Source organism: Diachasma alloeum, unplaced genomic scaffold (assembly GCF_001412515.2).
Source record: "Diachasma alloeum isolate Michigan unplaced genomic scaffold, Dall2.0 Dall_scaffold_00180, whole genome shotgun sequence".
Lineage (NCBI taxonomy): Eukaryota > Metazoa > Arthropoda > Insecta > Hymenoptera > Braconidae > Diachasma > Diachasma alloeum.
In genome coordinates, this window is record NW_021680346.1 from 2,251,673 (window position 1) to 2,269,324 (window position 17,652).

General features: G+C 38.5%; 1 protein-coding gene across 1 annotated transcript in view; it reads left to right on the forward strand.

Moving 5' to 3' along the window:
• LOC107045552 (putative polypeptide N-acetylgalactosaminyltransferase 9) overlaps positions 1-17,652 on the forward strand; it is a 221,374-nt gene that overhangs the window by 60,067 nt on the left and 143,655 nt on the right. The window contains exon 3 of the mRNA XM_015267857.1: positions 14,499-14,593. The gene's annotated coding sequence lies outside the window, so the exon portion shown is untranslated. The remainder of the gene's footprint in view (positions 1-14,498; positions 14,594-17,652) is intronic.

Below are 17,652 nucleotides of genomic sequence, written 5' to 3' on the forward strand. Positions count from 1 at the left end.
TTTTTTTTTTTTTTTTTTTTTTTTTTTTGTTGAAATGCCAGGCTGATTTTTTTATTGCGCATTTCTAAACCTGAAAGGTTTAATTTGCGTACGCTAAAGAATGTACAATATATATGGACGTATAGGTCTAGTAGGTATGTAGGTTTTCTTACATAAAACTTTGATTATTTTTACTTTATATTTTTTTATTTGAGTTTTTTTTTAAAACTACCCGGTCTGTAGTTTCGGGTAGCTTAGCTGGGAGAGTGCTCGGCGCGTAACTGGGAGACCCGCGTTTAAATCCCGGCTAGGCGGTGCGGGATTTTTTCTCTCTAAATTCTAATTCTCCAAGATTTTTAAAATTTTTTTTATATACCACATAAAAACTGGATTGATGAATCATCCAGCAATAAAAATTTATTTGATAATAATTTATTCATAATTCATTATCATCAGACGCTAAAGGTCGTCCCAAGTTCCTAAAACAAATGATAACGTCTCGAGGATTGTAAAGCCTAAAGACATGAGTAAAAAACCATTTTATTCGTTATAAAAACCCCTCATTTTTTCAAGCTGTACGCCTCCATGAATTGCCATTGGTAATCGATACATTCCGATTAAGAGTGGAGCATTCCTTTGTTTAATGCATGATGTTTATCAATGGGCAATAATTTAATGGATACTTTCCTCGATGAATAAACTTCTCCATCGATGAGTAATAAATTGCGAGTGATTGCGCAACATCAGCCTTTCAAAGAGATTTTTTTTCCACCACTGAATGCCCAAGCGATGTATTCAATGAAGCAATGCATGAAAAACTCTTGTTAAATAAATTCATGCACTCGACTACTCCCCCTATTCCATATTTCAATATTGTTTCAGAGATATTTAATGGAAATAACGTTTAAATGAAAATACAAAGTGATATTTAATGGGAAATTGCCGTGTGGATGGAAAAGTCAATTACCATGAGGTTTCGTGGAGAAGTTGTCCAGCAGTTGGTGGGATTGAAAATTCAATTAAATTCCCTCTGACTGTGTGAATCAGACGTTTGGCTGGGAGCGAGTTCTGAAAAATTGACATCAGGGTGGACTTAAATATTCTAATCAGAAGGGGAGAACAAACTGTTGAAACTTTAAACGAACCGACTGAAAGACCGAATTCGTAAATCGCGGTATTGATTCCTTCGGGATTACGTGGGTCACTCGAGTCTAACTGTTTCGAAAAGAAAAGTTATCTTCCTTCTTGTATTCAACTTCGGCTTCCGATTGATTTAATTCTTTAATTAGAAACGAGGAATTGTGCATTCTCTCGACGATAGTGGAGAGTATATTCGCCTTTCATTAGCAGGTGACCAGGAGTAATAACTTCTACGATTGACAGTTATTGGAGTTTCTTCGTTATTTTCCGGGTGATTTCATCGTCGATTGTGATTGATTGATTGATTGCTGAGTCACCAGCGGCTGCTGCGCCACCTTGCGGCGGCGTCTATGTACTCAGATTGTCATAACCTCCCTAATTTACATCTTATACCCAATTTTTGCACCTATAGATGCGTTATTTTTTCATTGAATTACATTTCGCTCTACGATTACCTTTCGTACAGTAAAATTTGCCACGATTTTCTAGGTAATTTTTATCCAACTTTTCTCACCGTTTAGTGTTTTCTTACGGAAGGAACTGAATAAGACCTTATTAAACCACAAAATTAAGTTAGATCCAATTCAGTAGTGAAGCGGTAAACCGAGTTAAGTCGATTTGGGCTATTAGCCAGTTTTTGCTGAATATCTCGGAATCTAAGAGAGATAGCAAAATTTTTCTCATAACTTTTTTTATAACGCTCTATTGGCTCTACAAAAAAGGTCATGACAAAAATCTTTCTATCTCTTTTAGATTCCGAGATATTCGTCAAAAACTAGCCAATAGTAAAAATCGACTTAACCCGGTTTACCGCTTCGCTACTGAATTAAATTGGAATTCCAAGATAAACCTCTTCGAATCATTCCCCCCAGTTATGCCTTTTCTTCTAGATGTAGAGATACAGATGGAGTCGTTGGTGTTTGTATTCGGCTACTGCGCCACCTTGTGGTGGCGTCTCTATACTCAGGTTGTCATAACCTCCCTAATTGACATCTCATACCCAATCAATTTTCCTGAAATACCAAACTAGTGATGAGTGGCTTTGAATATTAATTGTAATCATGACTGGAAAAATTCTCCTGCCACTCCGAATTGTTGTAATTTCATCCCTTGAATCCAGAGATACAGATGGAGATCATGGATGGGTTGGTGTTTGTATTCACCTACTACGCCACTTTGCGGTGGATTTTATAACCTCTCCAATTGGCATCTCGTACCCAATAAATTTTCTTGAAATACAAATGAGTCCAATGGCCTCAAACCAACGCTTTTTCCACCCAATATGCCGAGTTCTACCAGATGTTCATTTGCATTAGAATTTCCCTGCAGTTATTCTCGTATAAAAACCAATATTCGACTAATGCAGTGATGAATATAATATCAGACCGAGATATTTCCTGCCGCTAACCCAGATCATGTTTGAAAATGATTCCCGCAATCCGCAAGACACTAATATACCCTCCACGCGAATCGAATCGATATATTTGCGGCCAATATTCCCGGTGTATTGGAAAGTTAAAACAAATGCCCCAGAAAATCAATTCATAAACCATTCAACAAAGAGCTCCGCAGACATGTTGGATTAACGCTAGGATGAAAATAAGAATAAACACCGGAAATTCGAATCGATACGTAACCCCCTGGAACCTTGCCGGAGGTATAGGGCCATTAGTTTGCCTGCCGGACCACAAATTGAGCAGTTTGTTTCGACGCCGAAGCGAACAAGAGGTGGAAGTGGATGTTAAAAAAAGGAAACACACGGTGGAAAAAAGTGGAAGAAAAAACTACAGAACGAAATTGGGAGGTGAGCGTGAGGCCACTTGGTGCGAATGAAACGTTAATTTTGAACGATTTTTAAGTCAGCACTGATATGCCAATTTTTCCTCCTCAATATGCACGAAATTTGAGATGCAAGGGGTCACTCACGATTGATAAGAGAACTGTCCTTAGAATAAAAGAAACTGTTTTTCTATTTCATCAAAAATATCCTTGAAATAGAGAACTAAAGGGGGATTTTTCCCTACTATAAAATTGCAATTTCATTTTGATTTAAAACATTTTATGTCGTTAGGCCCGAAAAAATCGCGATTCTAATCGCGGTTTTCGGGCCCAACGACATAAAATATCGTGTGTCACACGGCGATAAAAGCATTATCTGGCGAATGTGATTATAATCCTGGCCTTCGGCTCGGATTATAATGCCGCATTCGCCAGATAATACTTTTATCGCCTGATCACATAATATACTATTATTGAAAAATGAAATTTAATTCAATTTAATTCATTCAATTTTATTAATATTTTAGTTTATTTGCCATTTTTATTTTATTGTAGGAAAATGATCAATTCGAGAAACAAGATTTTATTATGATAACTGAAAATATTTACCAATTTTATTCATGTCAATTTAGTTCTCAGCTGAGTTTTTGTAATAACATTTTTTGTAGCTCTCCATTCGCTTTACAAAAAAGGTCGTGACAAGAATTTCGCTATCTACCTTGGATCCCGAGATATTAATTAAAAACTGACCATTCGTCAAATTAACTTAAATGAGTTTTACCACTTCGTTACTGAGTTTTTAAGAGATGTGTCGTGAACTACCGCCAAAAATTTCCAACAATGCTGTTTGATTCCAAAGAAAATCTCGGTAGATATTCCCATTTAGAGCTAGTAATTCCTCTTCTCCGTAAAATCTTTTTTAATTTTCCACCCGTTAATAAATCTCCCTACCAACAAATGAATCCTTCCACCAGTGCCCAATTCGTTGGTCATCAGCCGAAAACCAAGCCAATTACACGTGAAATCCTTAAGACTCCTAGCCGTTAAATATCCGAAATGTTCAATTCTAGAATGTATTCCCAGTACCAGTCATTCACTAATTGCGGTTGGAAGACAATAATGGGGGTCTATAATGGTGTTTAATTATCCGGACTGGTTAATGTTGTCTGGTGTTTCGAGATCGATTCTCCCATTTCCCTCTTTGAGAATTCATCCTCTACATTTCAGAGGGAATTATTCACGCAATGCAGAGAGAAAAAGTTTCTGGTTTCTCGGATACATTATTATTCTCATTTCGAGTATAAAATATACCTGAATTAATTGAAAATGCAAGAATATATTTACTGGGATTTTACTGATTTTTATTAAGCTTCAGGGAATATTTAAACCCATATTCACAGTTCTTATTGATTTTTCCATGAAATTTTGAGTGTCCAATTAAGAAATTGACAAATTTAAGATTGATCAAAATTACCTAGATAATTGTGGAAAATTTTGCTGTACGAGTGGTAATCGTTAAGAGAAATGTAATTCATTGAAAAAATTTTTGGAGGATATTTCACGATTCGTTCATTAAAAACAGCCATTTATAGATGCAAAAATTATCCTCCTGTACAGTAAAATTTCCCACACCGCTAGGGTTTTTTTTTTTTGCACCCATCTGAAGGTCATGGGTTTAAGGCCATTGGACAGGTGGATTCAAGGGGTGAAATTGCAACTATTCGGAGTGTCAGGAGAATTTTTCAGTCATGATTACAATAATATTGAAATCCATTCATCACTAGTTAGGTATTTCAAGAAAATTTATTGGGTATGAGATGCCAATTAGGGAGATTATGACAACCTGAGTATAGAGACGCCACCGCAAGGTGGCGCAGTAGCCCAATACAAACACCAACGGCTCTCCATCTGTATCTCTACATCTAGAAGAAAAGGCATAACTCGGGGGAATGATTCAAAGAGGTCTATCTTAGAATTCCAATTTAAATGGATCCAACTTAATTTTGTGGTTTAATAAGGTCTTATTCAGTTCCTTCCGCAAGAAAACACTACAAGAAGAAAAAAGTTGGATGAAAATTGCCCAGAAACTCGTGGCAAATTTTACTGAACTAATCTTGGAATGAAATGTAATTCAATGAAAAAATACCTGTTTGTGGAAGATATTTTACGATTCGTTCAGTAAAATTTCCCACACCATAATCCCAACCAAAATGCCCACGTTACATAACCAAATTCTACCCCAGTGTCACTCAATTTCCCATTTCAATAGCCTTCCCACGATTATCTAATCCCGAAATTTCGCGGAACGTGTGGTACATTCACCAATAAACCAATGACATGTCGGATGAAAGAGTCCCGGTGAATCGTTCAAGTGCCTGAAATTCGACGCTCGACGGAACGACAAATTCCATTTTCGTTGTTGAAAATTCAAGGCACGGCGCCTCTACGACTGACAGAGGCAACCTTGACAGCTGCAGCGAAAGCAAAAGAACGAATAACCGGAAGCTTTAACATAAAAGCAATGACAGAAAATGGAAACGAATTGCGCTATTCTTTTATCGTGGAGTAGACGGAGAGGGAGATGTACGTGGAAATTATGGGGGATGTCTTTTGCAATTTTCACAACAATTTGCCTGCCTGATTATAGGAGAGCCTGTCTATACCGAAGATGTCACGTTTTCCGAGGCTTCCTTGGGGTTGAAATGCTCCAACGGAATTGGAAAAATTGATAGAGAATAGAGTGCATTCTGTGGGATGTCGGAAACGGTCATCGGTAATTATGCAGTGCGCGTGAGGAATATTTTATTGAATGAAGAGAAGTCAGAGGTTTCTTTTTTCCAATGAAAATATCTGAATTATTCTCTGAGAACGAGAACTGAAAATTTTACTGAAACTAAGAATTACTAAACTTACATTTTCCTTTTATTGTCATTTTTTTTTCTAAATTGTGACAGGAGGTTGTCTCTACTATACAGATGACTTTGGTGCTTGTTTTTTACACTCAAGGAATGAGAAAAAATCTAGGTTCAATTTTTTTCTCCAATGACGACATATGCTTGTACAGTTCTTAAGTCGATTTTGACTACTGCTCAGTTTTCAATGAATATCTCCGGGTCTAAGGCAGATAGCAAAATTTTCATCATAACATTTTTTGTGGAGCGAATTGAGGGCTACAAAAAAGCTCGTTACAAAAATTTCGCTACCTCCCTTAGATTTCGAGATATTTATAGAAAACTAGCCAATAGTTAAAACTGATTTGAACCGTTTCATCGTTTTATCGTTTCGCTACTGATTTTCTCTCTGTAATATTATAATCATTCTCGTCAACTGTTCAATTGAAATAACCACAAAATGCCTTGAAATTCTCCTCAACTTCGGCCCCAGTAAAACCTCCGCAAACTGATGAACCAGAAACAATCGCCCCATCCCCACAGAAGGCATCCGTGTTACTCTCAGGAAATGCAAAAGAAAAAACCATAGAACTCGGTACTTGAGGCGGGAGGTCCTGAGATCCCTCGTAAATCACGAGCTCAGCGAGGTATGTCTGTGGTGCCGGAGATAATAACCATTTTGCGCTCCCACAGAGGCTATCCTCCTCGACATAATCGGTTTTACAATGAGGGATATCGAGAGGAATGAAAAATAAATTAAATCAGCCCTTCGTCACTGGTCTTCCCTCCTCACAGGCACTTTTCATAATCCCCAAGTATCGGAACCCTTCGTGGAATTCATTCCCCAGTATTTCCGCATCTCAAGATGATAAATCCTTCAATTCCCCTGTTTTGCTGCCTTCGCAATGATACTAATAGTTAATTTTTATGAGATTTTTTTTTCTGTTTTCTTTAGGTATTATATAGTTCAATACATTAAAAAATTTTCCTTTTTGAAATTCATTTACATTATTTACCACAAGAATGGGAAAGTTTCATGTTTGTTAAAATAATTCACGGAAAAAAAATATACTTAATTGTAGTATATTTTATACTTGAATGGGGGATGAGTGTTTCAATTCAGGGATGATTATTTCGCATCAGCCCGGGATGTACCAAGCGTTCTCAAGTGTAATATAAGGGTCAGACACTGAGTGTGAGAATATAAGGGTCAAAAAGTGGAGGCTAAAAAAGAAGGGTCGGAATATTAGAGTCAAAAACTGAGGGCCTGAATGTAAAGGTGAAGGAATGAGAGTCAAAATGTTAGGGTTGAAAAAAGAGGGTCAGAATATTAGAATCCAAAAATTCGGGTCAGAATATAAAAGTAAAAAAAGTGGGTGTCAGGCAATGAGGGTCATATAAGTCATATATTATACTTGAGCACCTTTTTTAGCCCTTATATGACCCTCATTGCCTGGCACTTAGTGCCTGACCCTTATATTACACTTAAGAGGGCTTGCTGCAACCCCGCCTGATACAAAAGAAACATCTTTGAATTGAAATACCCATCCCCCAATTGAGGTATATATTTGTCCCTGTTGGTTATGATAATGAGAGGTTATGACAACCTGAGTATAGAGACGCTACCGCGAGGTGGCGCAGTAGCCGAATACTGAGTGCTACAACTCGGGGGAATGGATCCAACTTAATTCTGTGGTTTAAAAAGGTCTTATTCAGTTCCTTCCGCAAAAAAATCGTGGCAAATTTGACTGAACATGTTTGTGTTTCTCATGGTTTGTCACTCCGAATTAATGGAACTCGCAGTGAACGCGATGCCAGTGGAATACAGGAACCAATAGGCTTGTATATTCAGGCTACCGTAGCATCAATATAATCTAGCAAGTGTGGGTCTGAGGTTCCGCAGGAGCTACCGCCACTAATAGAGGCAGTTCTCGGATTTATCGCTTACGATGCACCAGCGCTTCCTTTCCACCTATCGGATTCTTGGAGACATTCCCCTTCTCCTCCAGCATCTCTGCCGGAACTAAAAAGGAAACGCGTACCCGGGGCAAGCGCCGGGGGTTGCATACCAACGATGTTCGAGTCCACTGCAGTGCTTCACCACTCGTCTAGTACCAACTTTGAAACTTTGGAAATTGCGGGATGGGAGCAGTCGATGGCCGTTCAATTTTCTGGAGGGCTCCGCATGTTCTTCCGATCTGACCACCTCTCAATGAAGTATTTCGGGTTGAAACTGGGAAAAAGAGTTTCATTTTCAAGCCACAGTCACTGACTTTGGAAAACTGATGTTTCTCTTAAAATAGAGAACCGTTTATTTCATTCCTGAACCCTAGTAGCAATTTAATCTCCATAACCTCCAATGGTAATGATAGAATTATCAAAACTTGGAACACGTATGTTTTTACTGATTTTTTCTGTCAGTGTAGGAACGGGCGCGATGCGCCCGTTCGCTAATAGGGAACAAAATTCGGAATAATCTAAAAAAAATGATTGCGCGTATTTTTATTTAAAGTTTTTTGCCATTCGATGTGAATGTCTAGAGTGAAATTAGGTATCCCCAACTCAATATCACTTTCCTTTCGCGATGTTTGGATACGTCTTGACGATCTCCTTCACCGAGAATCTTGTCTCGATGAAAATTGAATTTTCTTCGAGAAATTGTACATGTACTGAGGCATTAAGACGTGGAGAGAAGAGAGATGATAACCAATACTGTGTGCAAAGTTTAAAAGCGCTTTACTTTCTGCAACGGGCGGGGACGGCGATGTCGCATATCAAAGAGCTTGACGACACTTACCGGAGATTACTGCAAAGCTCCTGAGAACGCTCGTTATGAAGTCTTAAGCTCGTTATGCTTGTCGCAAGTTTTTAGAGAGATGACGTTGTTCTGGCTGGGGAATTAGCGGAAATGAGCTCCGTAGGAGTGATTTTTAGTCATTGACGGGAGCTTCTTCGACATGCTGGCAGCTTCGTTGAGGATCAGGAATTTTTGGGCGGATCTTGTGAAGGGTTTGCGGAAAAATCAGTGCTTCATTTTCTCATTCAAAGATGAAATCGCGAGGATGTTAGAGTCATTAGTAGTTCTGAAAATATCCACAAGATTCACCTTTGATGTTTCTTGAATGCTTCCCTTTCAAAGTACCGCATTTCTGATCTGCTAGGGAACTTTACTCATGATAAAATATTTAATTTTCTGGAGTGGTTGAAATTTTAAATCAAGAATCATAAGTACTGGCACGATGGTGGGAAGATTCCCCAGCGAAAGTTTTAATTTATGCTATTCTGGAAGGTGAACCAATATTTTTCAGGTGGTTACGGGGCTTTTTGGTGTTTGAAGGGGTTTGTAAATACCTTCATTGGCGAAGTTTCTTGCAGGGATTCACTTTCTGTCAGTCTGCATATTTTGCGGGAATATTAATGCTAATTGGTAGTCTATATTCAGCAGGTTGCTTTTACAATGACCATTGTTAATGTAGATCGATCAGAGATATTGGGAACTATGGTATTGGAAACCATTCTCATAATTGTTTTATAACCAGTCCACTCTCCTTCATTGGCGGACTCCACTCAACATTCTGCTTTTGGAAAAGTATTAATGTCTATTCTTCATTAACTTCTACACTGAGAGAAAAATTTCCTAATACGTAGACCATATTTACTTGAGAGAAGTAAATTATTTTCAAGGGTTTAAATCTCAGAATGTTTGTGGTTCACGGAACTCGAATGAATTCTCATTTATCACTATCAGTGCGCATCATATCATGAATATATTACATATCGAAATAGTGGAATTGCATAACAAAAAAATTATGAAAACAATAAATACTTGACGATTGGCGATTCTTCTACGCGATTTTAGTGAGTTCATTTGCGACAAAATCATACTTGAGTACAAAAATATTTTAAAGCATGAGATCTTCCTCGGGCCACATGAGTTGAGATGTCTGGTAGAATTGAGCAATTGAAGAAAAATTATTTGTCTCAAGAAAATATGTTTTAGATATTAGAAATTTTTTTCCTCAGTGTAGAAGGCTAATTTATGTATTCCAAACTCAACTCGCCACTAGCTTGTAATTTCCAGGATTCTTGCTTATAGTCTCACAGGTCCGCAACAGATGGAATCATCTCTGAAATCCTGCAATACCCTCCAAGGATACCTTCCAAACAGATTGCAACGTTGAATATCAAATCCTCCCGAGGCTATCCGTGTCATGACTGCGTAAGCGGGACACCCCAATATTACACAACACCAATAACGACTTATCGTCCACTGCAGCATGAGCCGAACCTTATCTTCGCCTCACAGTTTTTGCACCATCAAACCCCGACTCGTTCCGCACTGGCTCAATAAAATCGCTCTAAAAACTGCTGCCGACTTCCTCCTCTCAGATCGCCCTGTCACGTCCGACCAAATCCTGTAAACCATTTCGCCATCATCTATATTTTCCATGGCTGAATGATTTCCCGAGTCTATCAAAGGTTCGACAGCACATTGTCGGGTTTTTTCCGTTGAATTGTTGAACGTTGTTCGCGTTAAAATCATAAATCAGAATCTTCAGGAATTCGCGAGAGAGTTCGGGTCACGGTTCGGAAACATAATTTCGTTTGAGAAGACTTTGACCTCAGTGTCGATAAATTCCCTGTCATATGAGCGAGAGAGAGCACAAGCGGGGGAGGACTGGGCGATTAATGCATGTACCCTAGCATCCAAATGCATGTGTACGTGGTGGTCTGGATCTGGTCATTAATGTCCACTTTGAGTTTCCTCTTCCGACCGGTACCTTATCGCATTCCACCACCACTTCAGCTGTTTCAAGTACCTGTCTCTGTCTTTCATGCTGAATAATTCTATTTGTCGAATGGTTGGCGTTCAAAACTATCGTATAATCATCGGTAATCTCATTAAATATTATCCAACCCAAAGAGTTTCTAATGCATAATTAAATGGAGGCACTGATGCTATTTGTACCGCTGTGAGGGGAAATTGTATTTGGTGCGCAAATTAGTAACACCGGTTCGCACAATTCTCTCCAATTAAACGGTTTGGGGTGTATTGTAGCGAGAGGGGTTTGCACTGTCAACGGTTCGGAATGGGAATCATCTTCATTGAGGATGGGCCGGGTTGATCACCCTTGGGCGTCTTACCTTGGCGACATTTTCACGGGTTTAACAGGGTCACACACTTGGTTTGAGGGCTCGACATGTCTTCCGGGAAAATTGCGTCCTCGAGAGGTACTCCAGGAACTGTAGCTTTGAAGTATTCCAGTTTATCTGATGAACTTGGTTCAGGTTTTGGGATTGTCAATTTATTATGATGATTGGTGGAAGCCCTTGGCATGTTGCATACGTCCGTTAGTTTCTTTTCAAGCCCGGAAATGTGATTTATTACGATTTTATGGAGATTTCGTTGATGTCACAGTAAGCTGAACTGCTTGATGTCGAAATAACAAGCGCACGTCTGATAGATATCATTTTAATAGCTAAAGGATTTGCAGAAAGCATTCTGATGTATTATATTATATATTTGGATTGAAGACACGACATGTCTTCCGGGAAAATTGTGTCTTCAAAAGGTACTCCAGGAACTGTAGCTTTGAAGTATTTCAGTTTATCCGATGAACTTGGTTCAGATTTCCGGATTGTCAATTTATTATGATGATTGGTGGAATCCTTTGGCATATTGCACACGTCTGTTAGTTCCTGTTCAAGCCCAGAAATGTGACTTATTACGATTTTATGGAGATTTCGTTGATGTCACAGCAATCTGAACTGCTTGATGTGGAAATAACAAGCGCTCGTTCAAAGAATATAATGTTAATGGCTAAAGGATTTGCAAAAAGTTCTCGCGCAGGACTGCCTTCCAACACCGGGAAACGTCCTATTTCCTACAAACAATGGGATACATTCGCGGAGATATTCTAACAGAGGAAAATGATAATATTTACTCCTTACGATTCTGTGCATAGAAACCTGATTAGCTTTTCTAGAAATGATAGCGCGAATGCTATCTCAATAACCCGCACGGGCATTCTGACAGTTTCGTAATTAAACGTCCGTGCAATGTCCATCAAAAGCATTCCCGGGGGCGCCAAAGCCGCGTTGAAAAGGAAGTGAAATATTACTTTTCCTTCGGAGACGGTTGCCGTCTTGTTGAATGTCTTTACAGGCATAATCTTAATATCTTTATTCCTTTAAATATCGAATTCAAGAAGTTTGAAGCCAACGCTGAATGAGGAAAAATATTCACGGTCCCCTTGGGAAAAGGCTACGTGTCTCTCGGGATTTTATCGTAAGCAGGTGAATAGAAGTAGTTTGGCTTCGATCTTTTTATCCAGAATTTATTCTAGAGCTTCGTGAGATTCTGAACACGTGGATATACATTTCATTTCATCCAGCAAATTTTTCGCTACCAGTGAAATATGAGTTCGCGGTGATGTGCGCCTTATAAAGGCTGTATTTCTATGATTCATGGATACAACGTTTTCAATTATATGGGATACGGTTGCTGTAGAGGATGACAACGAACTGAAATGAGTGTTTGCCTTTCTTCCATATTGAAACAGGCTCATGATCAAAATAATTCAAAACCTGTTTTCCGATTTTTTCAGTTTTATTTGATTATTTATGCCAAATTGAGGATAAATTCAAAGTGAGGTTTTGCAATTATTTCGTAATTTGTTATTTATTTGAAAATTTGAAAATTCTCAGATAACTGTGACTAACATCAGACCTTTAGAAAGAAGTTGAAATGTCATGGACTGTTGATTAGTGATGGTCAGGAGAGTGATATTGAATTCAATTTAGGGAGAAAAAAAATGGAATTTTAGATTCCACTGAATTTCTCTGATTTCTAATAATTTAAAAATGAAAATGAAAATACAAATTCCGCGAAAAATATATTTTAAAAAATATTATAACGTGAATATACTATAATATATAAATTATATGGTATAATGAATATATTATATTTTTAAATATATTTATTAGGATAAACATTTCCAAGAAGTGTGCCAGGAATTTCCACAAAAAATACCGTTGTTTCACTTTGATTCATCCGTCCCTATCCCTTTTCAGAATCTGAAAGCCTGAAGTTTTTTGAATATATTGGAGGATTCGTTTACCCCCAGCGATCTCCAATTAACGTTGCAAATTCAACAGAGTGTACATTCCCATTTCCGCTCGTTTCCCCTTATTAATCCTACTTACCGGTTTATAACTTCCTCTTGATGCACTTCCATTACCAAGATATTCCGTCATATTAACGATTTTTCTAAACGCCCGTTTCTTGATGAGTGACACATGACTGATACCGCCACTCTCTGATTTCATTGTTTTTTATTTACATTTCTTTCTTTTTTCACTATTCTCTGATGTCCTTGGCATCAGTATCTGCTTGTTCTTTGGCTTCATTATTATCAATTGCTTCCCGAAGAAAAAAGTTGAATAAAAATTACCTAGAAAGACGTGGCAAATTTTACTGTACGAAAGGTAATCCCTGAAGCGAAATGTAACGTAAAAAAAAATACATCTATGGATCTAAAAATTATCCTCTTGTAAAGTTAAATTTCTCACATCGCTAGGGTTTTTTTTTCTTGCACTCATCTGACGGTCATGGGGGTGAGTCCATTGGACAGGTGGATTCAAGGGGTGAAATTGCAACTATTCGGAGTGTTTTTCAGTAATGATTACAATAATATTAAAATCCACTCATCACTAGTTTTGTATTTCAAGAAAATTTATTGGGTATGGGATGTCAGTTAGGGAGGTTATGACAACCTGAGTACAAAGACGCCACCGCAAGGTGGCGCAGTAGCCGAATACAAACACCAACGACTACATCTGTATCTCTACATCTAGAAAAAAAGGCATGACTCGGGGGAATGATTCAAAGAGGTCTGTCTTGGAATTCCAATTTAAATGGATCAAAGTTAATTTTATGGTTTAATAAGGTCTTATTCAGTTGCTTCCGCAAGAAAACACTACACGGAGAGAAAAGTTGGATACAAATTACCTAGAAAATCGTGGCAAATTTTACTGTGCGAAAGGTAATCGTGGAGCGAAATGTAATTCAGTGAAAAAATACCTGTTTGTGGCGGGTATTTTACGATTCGTTCGGTAAAAAATACATCTGAGAATGCAAAAATTATCCTCATGTACAGTAAAATTTCCCACACCGATAGGGTATTTTTTTCTTGTACTTTTTCGCCGATACAGAGTAAAAAAGTACTGAAAATCGATTGCGCTCCACAATTACTCGACTTGTTTCGTAATTTTTCTCCAATTTTATTCTCCATTAATAAGTGAATAGTCACGAAATTTTCAAAGGTCCTTAAATCTCGGCTGTCTCCTTACGGCGAAGCGTAATCGATCTCCAGGAGAATAGACTAGAGAAGGGATCACAATGTCTTCGACTGTCCATGTTAACCATGGCTCTTTGTAAATCCCGAAGCCGAAGGAAAATAGGAAAGAAAAAGCGCGAGCAACATTCGCTTTATGTCTTTCGATTCACTGTTCTATCAAATTCACTGGAGGAGCAATACCTCCCGGACTGTTCTTTCCTTCAAGATAAAAACTAAAGTAAAAAAGAAATGAACGGGAAGAAACAAAAGCCAATGGCACAGAGTAAAGAAAGCAGAATGAGATTGTAAAAAACGAGTAACAGACGACTACTACAACCCTAAACGCTAACATTTTCCTTTTACTTTGCAGAAAACTCAGGGTGAAGCTCGTCTGCCGATCGACCTGTGCCAACAAGAAGTAAAAAAGTCATCCTTAAGAAGTAAAGCGCACCAACAAGGCTGATTGTAAGTATAAATAATGTAGTCTTTGAAAGAAACACAAGGCGTGTGCCGGGGGTATAGAGGCATGGAAAAAGGAGATACCGGGTCGTCTGGGGCCATGCAATTTGCCCCAAGTTTAGACATAAACGTTAAATACGGATTGGGCTGTGAGCCACGGGGCAAAGTGGTGCGCGCATGACTCTACGGGCAGTTTACATGCAAATTAGCGAGCAAGATATCGCTCAAGGATTTAAGTTTCCTGATGGTTCCGGCGAGCGTTAGCACATACATCTTTTCACCCCAAGGTGTGCATGGCCCTCGACGGGCCATACCTACTACACGGTCATAACCTGGAAAATAACGAGTGAGAGAATTTATAGGAAAACCCGCGCGAGCTAGAGAAATAGGAGGTGAAACGGGTTGAAATGTCTTGGCGCAATTTTCAGCATCTTTCGGTTCTCCCGAGACACTGAAAGCTCATTCGCCCCTTCGAACATAAACTTTTGTGCTCATCCAGCAGAAAAACAAAAAGACAACAAACATGGCTATTCGTTAGTGGGAGGAGGGCACTTGAATGACAATTTCCGGCTGTAGGATTTGAGTTTCCTGATCAAGAATTTAAGCTTCCTGATGGTTCCGGCAGCGTTAGCACATAGATCTTTTTACCCCAAGATGTGCATGGCCCTCGACGGGCCATACCTACTACGAGAAACAGGTTGAAACGAGGGGCTATTCACAGGTGAATTGGATGACACCGCGATTACAAAATGTAATCGATTACCCAGGATTACGGGACTGACTACACTGATTACCATTACCTATGTGATAACCGTGATGACCAAGAGCACAGAATATAATTACATGATTACAAATGATTTCGTCGATTACATTCTGCGATTACCAAACATCTGTAATCATTGAAATCACAAAAAATTGCCTCTTATTAAATATGAATTGATGGAATAATTAATTATTAGAACTTGCAAAGAAATGAGGAAGGAGGGGCGAGGATTAGAACAGGAAGGCAGTCTCCATCACTCCATCTAAAAATTTGAGCATTTATAAGTGCTATCAGCGAAATAAATTTAGTGAATATCTACCATTGATGGAGAATGAAACTTGCCAGCAGATAATTCAGAGATAATTCAGTCGTTGGTTCTCCAGAATAAGAAGAAATTTCAACTCTGTTGAATCAATTTTCTACGGACAAATTCTCTGTGCAAAACGCATTGGCTATGCAAGCTTCTGAACCATAAACATCTGGGATTCCAAGAAAAATTGATCCAGAGATCTCTGAGACTTACCGTTGGTAGAAATGACGCGCTGGAAAATTCAAAAACAAAATTCCCGGTCTCACTAGGAGCAGCCACGAAAGATTACACTGATTATAAATGATTACAGTGATTACAAATGATTACCACTTGATTACCAAAACTTGATTACAAATATGGTAATCATGTGATTACAATGATTACATTGATTTCACTGGGATTACAATTGATTACATCAGCGAGTGACACCACGATTGGGCCTGTGAATAGCCCCTCGGTTTGAAATGTCTCCTTGGTGCAATTTTTGGTATCTCTCGGTTCTCCCGAGACAGCGAAAGCTCATTCGCCCCCTCGAGCATAAACTTTTGCGCCCATCCAAGCCCTTGCGTTTATAGAAGGAGTCAAAAAAACGACAGACTCCAGGAATAAGGCGTTATTTGCCTATGGCTGTTCACTAGTGGCGGGGAAAAACCTCCGCTATTCTGTGCTGGCGTCCTTCAACGACATAATTTCCGGCTATACCCTACGGTTTTATTTTTCCGAGACGCCGAGGCCCATCGCAATGTGCACTCTGTATGCAATTCGGTGCTTTTCACTCGCTATTCAAACCCTACCCGTCTGAAATTTACTTCGCCTTCTTTCTCATCTACTTCGCCTCCTTTTTCTCCCTTTCTATTTCTTGGGGGAAGCTCATTACTGCACTTCCCGTGCTTATATACTTTGTGCTTTCTTCGGGGAATTGGGTCGCTTCCTGCTAGCCCGGTTTATACTGTGGCTAAATTATAACTCCCGACGAGGTCTTTCTTGTTTTTTATTATTCGTTTGTGTGACCCAGTTCAAATACAAATGTTATGTTAAAGATAATTGAGGGATAATTATGGATGTCGGAGGACAATTTAGAATAATTTCCCGCTGGGTTGTAGCTGATGGATGTGGGGAAGGAAGAGGTAGATTTGGGAGAATGTTTTTTTTGCGTATTTGGAATGTAATGTGGGAAGTCGTGCCAATTATTATTCAGGAGGGCAGACATATCAATTGCTTTGAGGGGTTTTCTCAATTGGTGTGGATAATTATATTGATGTGAGGGGGATCTTTTCATCGAGTTTTGCCCAATTATTTTTCCGGCAAGTGGAAGAGATGAAAGGAGTTTCAGTATACTGTGCTTTGTAAGGGTTATATCGTAGGATTTGTTATCTTGGAATTTTTTTTGGAAATGTTTTATTTAATGTGAATGTATTCTGCGATATGAAGGACAAGAAGACAATATAAAATATTTTAAATTAACATTTGCGATGTGAAATTCAGAGACAAAACATTATAAAATGCAGGGACGAAAAAATAATTTGCAAAAGTGTTAAAAACGCTTCATTTTTTTTACCAATTTTTACAATTGACCGACGAGAAATTACTCAAATCGTATAAATTTTTACTATGTTAAATTGTAATTTTTTCTTAGGAAATATCAGAAAGGAAATATCAGAAATTACTATGTTGACTAGTAAAAACTCCAGCGGACGACGAGAGCGTCGATTGTTTTCAATTTTTGGAATCTCCTCCCTCCGTCGACCACGCAATGGCCCGCGTGGCGGATTCTATAATTCTAAAATATTCAATCCTTCCTCTCCCCACTCCTCTTTTTCAGAATGAATATACGTGGAGCAAAATTATTGATAATAATTTGCAAGGATGACAAAGAAGATTAAATATGGTTTTTCACTTGGGTTATTCAAAAAATCCCCCTCTCCCTCGTCCTCTTCCGCGAATATTCATTTTGAAAGGGGGAGAGAATATTTTTTTAACCGACGAAGTAAA